This window comes from Beta vulgaris, chromosome 9, assembly GCF_026745355.1.
Source record: "Beta vulgaris subsp. vulgaris cultivar EL10 chromosome 9, EL10.2, whole genome shotgun sequence".
In the NCBI taxonomy this organism is placed as follows: domain Eukaryota; kingdom Viridiplantae; phylum Streptophyta; class Magnoliopsida; order Caryophyllales; family Amaranthaceae; genus Beta; species Beta vulgaris.
Window position 1 is genome coordinate 3,371,897 of NC_079210.1, and position 9,093 is coordinate 3,380,989.

General features: G+C 39.9%; 1 long non-coding RNA gene across 1 annotated transcript; it reads left to right on the forward strand.

Annotated features, from left to right (window-relative positions):
- The first annotated feature begins 63 nt into the window (after positions 1 to 63).
- Positions 64 to 3,223, forward strand: LOC125493179 (uncharacterized). The gene is made up of 2 exons (XR_007269695.2): positions 64 to 392; positions 3,011 to 3,223. It is a non-coding gene; the product is annotated as an uncharacterized LOC125493179 (long non-coding RNA).
- Positions 3,224 to 9,093: the final 5,870 nt, after the last annotated feature.

Here is a 9,093-nt window from a genome sequence, read left to right on the forward strand (position 1 = left end):
CTTTGTTTCATTATGTTGTTGGTTTAATGATACAAAACCCATTCCTTTTTCTTTCACTTGTGATTTCTCACTCAAGAAACCCCAAAAATCAATTTCTCTCAAACCCCGACCCCGTAAAACCCTAAAACCAAAACCCCTTATCCCCTCTTCTCTCTCTCTTCTCGCGCGCCGGTGCCAGTGGCTACAGGCCGGCGGTGCTGTCGTCTTTAGTTATTGCTTGCCGGAATTCTCCCTACTGTGTTCGCATTGTTGTTGATGATGTTATTGTTGCTGTCTTGTTTTTCTCTCTCCTCCCTCGAAGCTTTCTTTCTCCTCGTCGCGTTGGTGTTGTTGTTCGATGGTTATCCGGCTATTGTTGTTCGTGGCTGGTGGTGCTACTCGACAGGGGTTAGGTGTTCTTTTTCTCTCTTCTGGTTATTGTTGCTACTCTTTTTTTGTTGTTGTTATTGTGTTGTTGTTATTGGGGTTTTTGTGGTGGTGTTGTTCTTGTTGTTCGTGGTTGTTGTTGTTGGTGGGTTTCGTTGCTCCTTTGTGCTATTATGTTGGTGCACTTCTTTCTTCTGCAATTGCTGATTTAAGAACTCTATTATGGGTCAGGTACAAGTTGTTTCTATTTTGTTTTATCTCATGTTACTTGCTAGCAATTTGTGGTGAAGTGTATTGATTAGGAGTTTAATATGGAGTATAGTTTCATTGAGAGGAGTTGTGGTGGTAGTGTTGTTGGGTATTATTGTGATTGATGTTGTGCGGTTGGAGTTAATATATTTGAAGATAAGGTAGAAGTTATAAAATTAGTTAGTTTCTTTTTTTTTTTTTTTTTTTTTTTTGATAAACGTAGCATAGCATAAAAGAAAACAGCTTAAGGGTGAAACCTTAGAGCTGGATCATGAGACATGAATTCCTCGTGATGTTCAGGAGGAGATAAAGATTCTAGTTCAGAATTTAAAATAACAATACAGACGGGAGAGGGGTTAAAAATGTCTTCAAACTCAAAAGACTCTCTAATGTCCTTCTTGCTTCCTTGGCCATGTGATCTGCCAGCGTGTTGAAATCTCTCGGCTCATGTCTAAGGGAAAGGCCTCTTCCTTGGTCTAACAATGTCCTGCAGATATTTAATACTTTGGTTAGTCTTGATTTTGTTCTGCCTTGGTTATAAATATCTTCAACTGCTCTTTTACAATCGGTAGCAATGATAACATTCCTCCATCCTTTCCTTTCGGCCCATAGAAAGCTTTCTTTGATTGCCATGATTTCCGCTTCATAGGCTTCTTCCAAGTACAGTTTTTTCTTAAAGCCAAGTACCCAAGTACCATCATGACCTCTGCAGACTCCACCCAAACCTGATACAAAAGAGCTAGCCACAAAGGAAGCATCAACGTTAATTTTTTAAAAATTAGACGGAGGGGGTAACCAAGAAATGGTGCTCGGAGAATGATTTGGAGGTGGTAGAGAGGTGTTTGGTTGAGAAAAGAACCATTCTTGAGCAGCCCAAGTGATCTCTTTGACACATACATCCACTTTTTTATTAATTTTTTTGAAAATCCAAACGTTTCTTCTAATCCAAAGGTGCCATAGAGTGAAGGTGAAGACAACGTTCCATGGTACTTTTAGGTTAGTTATTTTCTCATTTTTCAAATTCACTCTAATCCAACTCTTGAAGTCCGTTTGGTTCGACGTTCTACTACCTCTTAGGTTATCCCAAATTTCTACAGCCCTAGGGCACTCATTGAGAACATGGGACACACTTTCCGTTTTATCAGCACAAAAGGTACAGAATTTTGACGTGCTACATCTACGGAAATACAGGTTGTCATTAGAGGGGATTCGGTTCCACCATACTTGCCAAAGAAAAACTTTAATTTTGGGGTGGCCGGGAGCTTTCCAAATTAGGTTCCAGTCCAATACGGTTTGGTCCATTGGGTTGAGGGATAGTGAGTTGATTTCACTTCGGTTCAGATGCGAGAGAGCTTTCTTTGAGTCAAAAGTTCCAGAGTTAGTCCAACTAGAGAAAGTTGTATCTGGTTCAGGGTGAAAAACTTTTTCTTTAATGATGAGTCTAATTTCAAGGGGGATGGAAACGGGTAACGACTCGAAAGGAATTTTGTTGTCAATTATAATGGATTCCAGGTTTGCTAGGTTATCCGTACGAGTTAGGGGGCCAATCAAATAACTTCTTAAAGGTCTGTCACCTACCCAAGTGTCATTCCAGAGACTCGTGTTATTACCCAGCCCCGGGTCCCAGCGAAGGCTATCCTTGTACAGGTTCCAACCCTTTCCTATGTCCTTCCAGATGAAAGAACCTCTTTTGAAACTCGTGTTAGTTTCTATTTGCGTGATTTAGTTTGATTAGCATAGTGGTTGTATTTAGAGAAGTTAATTAGATTAGTTAAGATTAGTTAGTGATTATTGTTATTTCTGTGAGGTAAATTATTTTGGAGTTCAAGTTAGAGTTTGCGATCAATTGCCCATGATTATTCTTGGTGGTGAATTACTAAGGAATCGGTGATGCGTACAAGGTAACTTTTATGTTCAGTAAAATCATTTACTCATGCCCATGTGTGAGTGATCTCTCTGTTTTGTTTTCGTAAATAACTTCGTACTATGGCCATAGTTATGAATGTGATGTTATGAGTTGATTCTGAAATGTTATTCGATGAATATGAATACGCAATTGTTTTGCTGGCTTAGTTTATGAACTGAAAATAGAAAGTGGGCAAGGTATGGGTGGAGGATGGTTACTTTTTGACCTGATACGGTCGGCTACGCTCCATGACAAACCTTGGGGGTAGTATTGCTGGGCTCCATAACGAACCTTGGAGGCAGCGTTTGTCCTTTGTCCAAAGCATGTACTTGCCACTGATTTGTTTAAGAGAGTGAGCTATGCCAGCGTTGTAACGAAATGAAAATGATTTGAGAAATAAAATGTTTTTAACGGGTTGAAGTAAAGGTTACGAGTTTTCCACTCATTTTGGAATTGTGTTTGTTTTGTATTTTCTCCCTGAATTTGCAGGTTTGGTATCAAGAGCTCGAGAATGGAAGTGAAGCAAGATTTTGATGTCGTCCTAGATTAAGGATTGAGCTTGTATCTAGTTAGTTGATTTGAGAATAGTTGTTTATATTTCGTTGTATATGATATTTGGGAATATTAGTCGAGATTATTGGTGTATTTAAGGATATTTTGCCGCTGCGATTTTATTAATTAAGATTTGGATTTTAGTTTATAGTTGTCAAGTGTATTTCGCTAGCAGCTCGGAAGAGCGGGCTGTTACAACTTTAGTGAAAAGATAGTCTTGGGGACTGAATTTATTGAGGAGACCGTCAAGAATGTCAAACTAATTCAGGCTCGAATTCAAGCTGCGCAAGATAGGCAGAAAAGTTATGCTGATTTAAAGCGACGCGAAGATGAGTTTGCTGTAGGTGATAAAGTATTCTTGAAAGTATCACCCACTAAAGGCGTTATGAGATTTGGGAAAAAGGGCAAGCTAAGTGCTAAATATGTAGGCCCATATGAATTTTGGAGCGCATTGGGAAAGTAGCTTATAGATTGGCTTGCCAATGGAGTTTGAAAAGATGCATGATGTATTTCAATATCCCAACTTAAGCGCTATATCCCTGATGAGCGTCATGTGTTAGAGCCTGAAAGAGTTCAGATAGATAGTAGCCTCACATATGAGGAAAGACCTGTCAAGATTCTCGACAGGAAAGTGCGTAGTACCGCAATAAAATGTTCATATGTCAAAGTTCTTTGGTCTAACCACGAGTCAGAAGAGGCAACGTGGGAAGCCGAAGAGATATGAAGAAAAAGTATCCAGACTATTCCTTGAGGTGAGTTACGAGGTGTAACTCGTTTTCTTTAAGGGGGGTAGAATGCGATAAATTTCGCGCTTTTGTCTATTTTTATGAAATTTTCATGCATATGTATGCCTATGTTGGGCAATTTGCACATGTTAGTGCAAAAGAAGTAGAGTCTCCGCATAAGAAAAGTGTTCATAAGTAACACAAGTGTTTTAAAAATGGGAAAGTGCACAGAGGCACTACCTTCTTCAAAATTTTCGAAATGATGAGTTCAAATTTTGAAAGTACGAGGTTTTGTGTTAAGTTTCGGGACGAAACTTCTTTTAAGGGGGTAGACTGTAATCCCCACATTTTAAAGAATTTTTAAAATATATTAAGTATTTATGTAGTTATATTTAAATCCAAATGAGTTTGGAAAATGATTTGACTTTTAAAAAGGGTTGACTATTTTAAAAGTCAATAAAATATTTTTATAGCTTAATAAAATTGAAATATTTTAATTAAGCATGTTTAATAAAAGTTTTAATATTAAAAGTATATTGAAAAGGAAGTTTAATGGAATCGAAAATCCAAAAAGGGATAAAAAGGGAAAGAGTCATTTGATGACTTAAGTCTTAAATAACCCATCTTATTAGTCATCAAGTTTCATTAATTATAATCTCTTTTCCTAAGCCCATAAAGGTAAGCCTTTATATAAATATCCTAAAAACCCAAATTATTTCACCCTACACATTATTTTTCTTCAATTCTCACAAGGTTATTCACCATATTATCCCTCCGGAGAAAGGGAAAGAAAAGGTGCCTTCAACTGATGAAGAAAAAGAATTGTGGACCACTCTTGACTCCACGGTTCTTCAATGGATCTATGCAACGATTTTCGGTGATCTCCTTAATACGATCATCGAACCCGACACGATGGCTATGGAGGCTTGGAACCGGTTGAAAGACATTTTCCAAGATAATAAAAATTCTCGAGCTGTCGCTCTTGAACAAGAATTTTCTCATGTGAATATGGAGGATTTCACAAGTGCATCTGCCTATTGTCTACATCTTAAAACCTTGGCTGATCAATTACACAACGTTGGTGCCTCGGTAAGTAATAACCGCCTTGTCCTTCAAAAGGTTTCCAGCCTCACGGATTCTTATCAAAATGTTGCTACACTCATTCGTCAAAGTGACCCCCTCCCCCCATTTTATCAAGCCTGCTCTATGCTCACTCTTGAAGAAGCCAGGTTTGCAAAAAAGGCCGCCACTAGTTCCGATGCCGCCTTGGTGGTCCGTGATTTGGATGAGGATAATAATAATAATAATAATAATAATAATAATAATAATAATAATAATAATAATAATAATAATAATAATAATAATAATAATAATATAATAATAATAATAATAATAATAATAATAATAATAATAATATAATAATAATAATAATAATAATAATAATAATAATAATAATAATAATAATAATAATAATAATAATAATAATAATAATAATAATAATAATAATAATCATGGGGCGGGACAAGGGAGAAATCGACAAAATTCTCACCGGAAGTGGCGGTGGGAAGCCTGCGGCGGTGGTGGCAATGGCCACCGGGGTGGCGGCAGTTCGCACAATGGTGGAAGTGGCCAACCATATGTCTAGTTTGGGAGGGTCTTTTCCCGTCCCTTAGTCTTGGGCTCAGTACCCTATTCCTCCCACTCCTTACCATTCCTTCCCATGGGTCAGGCTTCCTTCCTCTTATGGGCCAACAAGTGTTCTTGGGCCCAGACCTCAGCAACAGGATTTTGCAACATCCACTTCTCCTCCTTCTCCAAGCCCCACTAATGTAGAAGCTGCAATGTATACTCTTGGACTTACTCCACCGGACCCACGGTGGTATATGGATAACAGTGCCACCTCCCACATGACATCCGACCCAGGTACTCTTTCGTCTTATTTTAATATGAGCAAAAATCGTGGTATTATTGTTGGTAATGGTCATTCATTCCAATTCATGGTTATAGTCACACTCACTTACCCATTCCCACTACCCCTTTGTCCCTTAAAAATGTTCTTCATGCTCAAGAAATTGTTAAAAATTTATTTTCTGTCTGCAGGTTTACTATCGATAATAATGTTAGTGTGGAATTTGACCCATTTGGCTATTATTTGAAGGACCTACAAACGGGGAGGCATCTCATGAGGTGTGAGAGTCGGGGTGACTTATACCCATTTTCCACTACCATCACCACTCCTCAAGATACAACACCATCTACTTTTGCGGGTTTTTCATCCTCCTTGTGGCATGAGAGATTGGGTCATCCGGGAGCTCCTATTCTAGCTTCTCTTCGAAAAAAATAATTTTATTGAATGTAATAAGACTACTAGTTCTAGTTTTTGTCATTCATGTCCTCTTGGCAAAATTGTTAAGTTACCTTTTGTTGCTTCTCAATCTTGTACTTTGATGCCTTTTGATATTATTCATGCGGATCTTTGGACATTTCCTGTCTTAAGTTCTTTGGGTCACCGTTATTACCTTGTGTTGTTAGATGATTTTTATAATTTTGTGTGGACTTCTCCTATTTCCCGCAAATCTCCAGTTGGCTCCACCTTCCTTGCTTTTAGGGCTTTTATCCGCACTCAATTTGAACGTGATATTAAAAATGTTCAATGTGATAATGGTTGGGAGTTTGATAATGGCTCATTACGGGATTTTTTGTCTCAAACATGGTTTAACTTTTTGTTTCTCATGCCCATATACATCTTCCCAAAATGGTAAAGCCGAAAGAAAAATTCGGTCTCTTAACAATGTTATTCGGACCCTCTTAGCCCATGTATCTCCCTCCTAATTTTTGGCATCATACGTTACAACAAGCAACATACCTTCTTAACATTTTACCCAGCAAGAAATTAGCCTACCAATCCCCTCATAAAATTCTCTACCAACGCGATCCATCATATCCTCTTTTTCCTTCTACTACTATCCACGAACTTCAAGCTCGTTCTACCCCATGTGTGTTTTTGGGATATTTCTCTAATCATTGTGGTTACAAATGTTATGATATGTCATCTCGTAAGATAATTATTTGTCGGCATGTGATTTTGGACGAGTCTTGTTTTCCATTTGCTAAAATTCATACCCCTCCCTCTCATACTTATGATTTTTTGAACTCGGGAATTTCGCCCCTTCTCACTCATCTCCAGGTCCCTTCTCCCACTGACTCACATTTGGGCCCTGCTCTCCCCTCTAGCCACACGCCTATCTTTCCCTCTTCCCCTCTTGGATATGCTGCTCCTCTAGGCCCAACCTTCACTTCTCCAGCTCCAACCCAAACCCAGGGTACCTCTCCTAATACCCTTGCACCCAGCTCTCCACCTCATTCCACAGGCCCAAACTCCTCCCCACATCACTCTCCAGGCCCAAACCCCCCACCCCACAAACTTAGGCCCACCCGTTTTCCCTTCTGGGTCTGCTCCGCGTCCGGGCCCAGCTCCAGCTTCCCCTGCTTAGGCCCACTCTCCCCCTGCCAGCAGCGCTGGACTCCTCCCTAGCCCACCAAACATCCCTCTCTCCTCCCCAGGCCATCCGCCCCTCTATCTCATTCTCTACAGCCCCCTTCACCCGCCAGACCCAAATTTCCCCCATGCGCCCCATTACAAGAAGCCAACATGGGATTTTAAAACCCAAACAACCATTAAACTCTAAATTACCTCTCAAAAATCCTCCTTGCCCCGTAGCCTAGTGAGTTCGCTTCGTGACTTGAATTGAAAAATTTTCATGAATGATTAATTAAATGCTCTTATTAAAAATAATACCTAGGAGTTGGTCCCTCATCCTCCTAATGTGAATGTCATTCGCTCTATGCGAACTTTAACTCATAAAAAAATCTGACGGTACTTTTGAGAGGCATAAAGCCCGTGTTGTAGGTGATGGTCAAACACAACAAGTTGGCATTGATTGTGGGGAGACTTTCAGCCCGTTTGTTAAACCGGCCACTATCCGGACGGTCCTTACTTTGGTTTTGTCCAAATCTTGGCCCATTCACCAGCTCGATGTGAAGAATGCTTTCTTACATGGGGAGCTCAAAGAGACTGTTTACATGCACCAACCACTTGGGTTTCGTGATCCTCATTATCCGTCTCATGTTTGTCTCTTGAAGAAATCATTATATGGCCTTAAGCAGGCCCCTCGAGCATGATACACACGTTTTGCGGATTTTGTGTCTACTATTGGCTTTATCCATAGTAAGTCTGATCATTCTCTCTTCATTTACCGCACTGGTTCTGCTATGGGATATCTCTTGTTATATGTTGATGATATTATTCTCACTGCCTCCTCTAATGCTCTTTGTGAGTCTATTATGACTGCCCTTAGTTCTAAGTTTGCTATGAAGGATCTTGGTTCTTTGAGTTACTTCTTGGGTATTGATTTTACTCGTCATTTATGTGGCTTGTTTTTGTCTCAACGAAAGTATGCTGTTGAAATCATTTAACGGGTTGGCATGTCTGCTTGTAAACCTTCTCCTAATCCAGTGGACACCAAGCCCAAGCTCAGTGCTACTTTCAGTTCATCATATGAGGATCTCACTTTATATCAGAGTCTTGTTGGGGCTCTTCAGTATCTCACCTTCATCAGACTCGATATGTCTTATGCTGTGCAACATGTATGCTTATTCATGCATGATCGCCGTGTGGAACATATGACAGCCTCAAAGCACATTGTCGCTATATTCAGGGTACTCTTGATCATGGTCTTCATCTCTACCCCTCGGCTTGCTCTACGCTTCTGTCCTATACGGATGTTGATTGGGGTGGGTTTCCTGATACTCACCGCTCCACTTCTGGCTACTGTGTGTTTCTTGGCGATAACTTACTCTCATGGTATGCTAAACAACAACCTACCTTGTCCCGTTCTAGTGTTGAGGCGGAATATAGGGGTGTTGCCAATGTAGTTTCGGAGTCTTGTTGGTTACGAAATCTTCTTATTAAGCTTCATTGGCCCATCAACAAGGCTACCTTGGTTTACTGTGACAATGTTAGTGCCATATATCTATCTGGTAATCTTGTGAATCATCAACGCACTAAACATATCGAGATGGACATTCATTTTGTACGCGAGAAAGTCCCCATGGTAAGTCCGAGTTTTACATGTCCCCTCTCGTCATCAGATTGTCGATATTTTCACGGAAGGTCTTCCCTTGGTCTTATTTGAGTATTTTCGTGACAGTCTAAGCGTTTGGAAGCCTCCCGTTTTGACTGCGAGGACTCGAGGAGTGTTAGAATATCTGTTAATATTCTATGTACATACATCA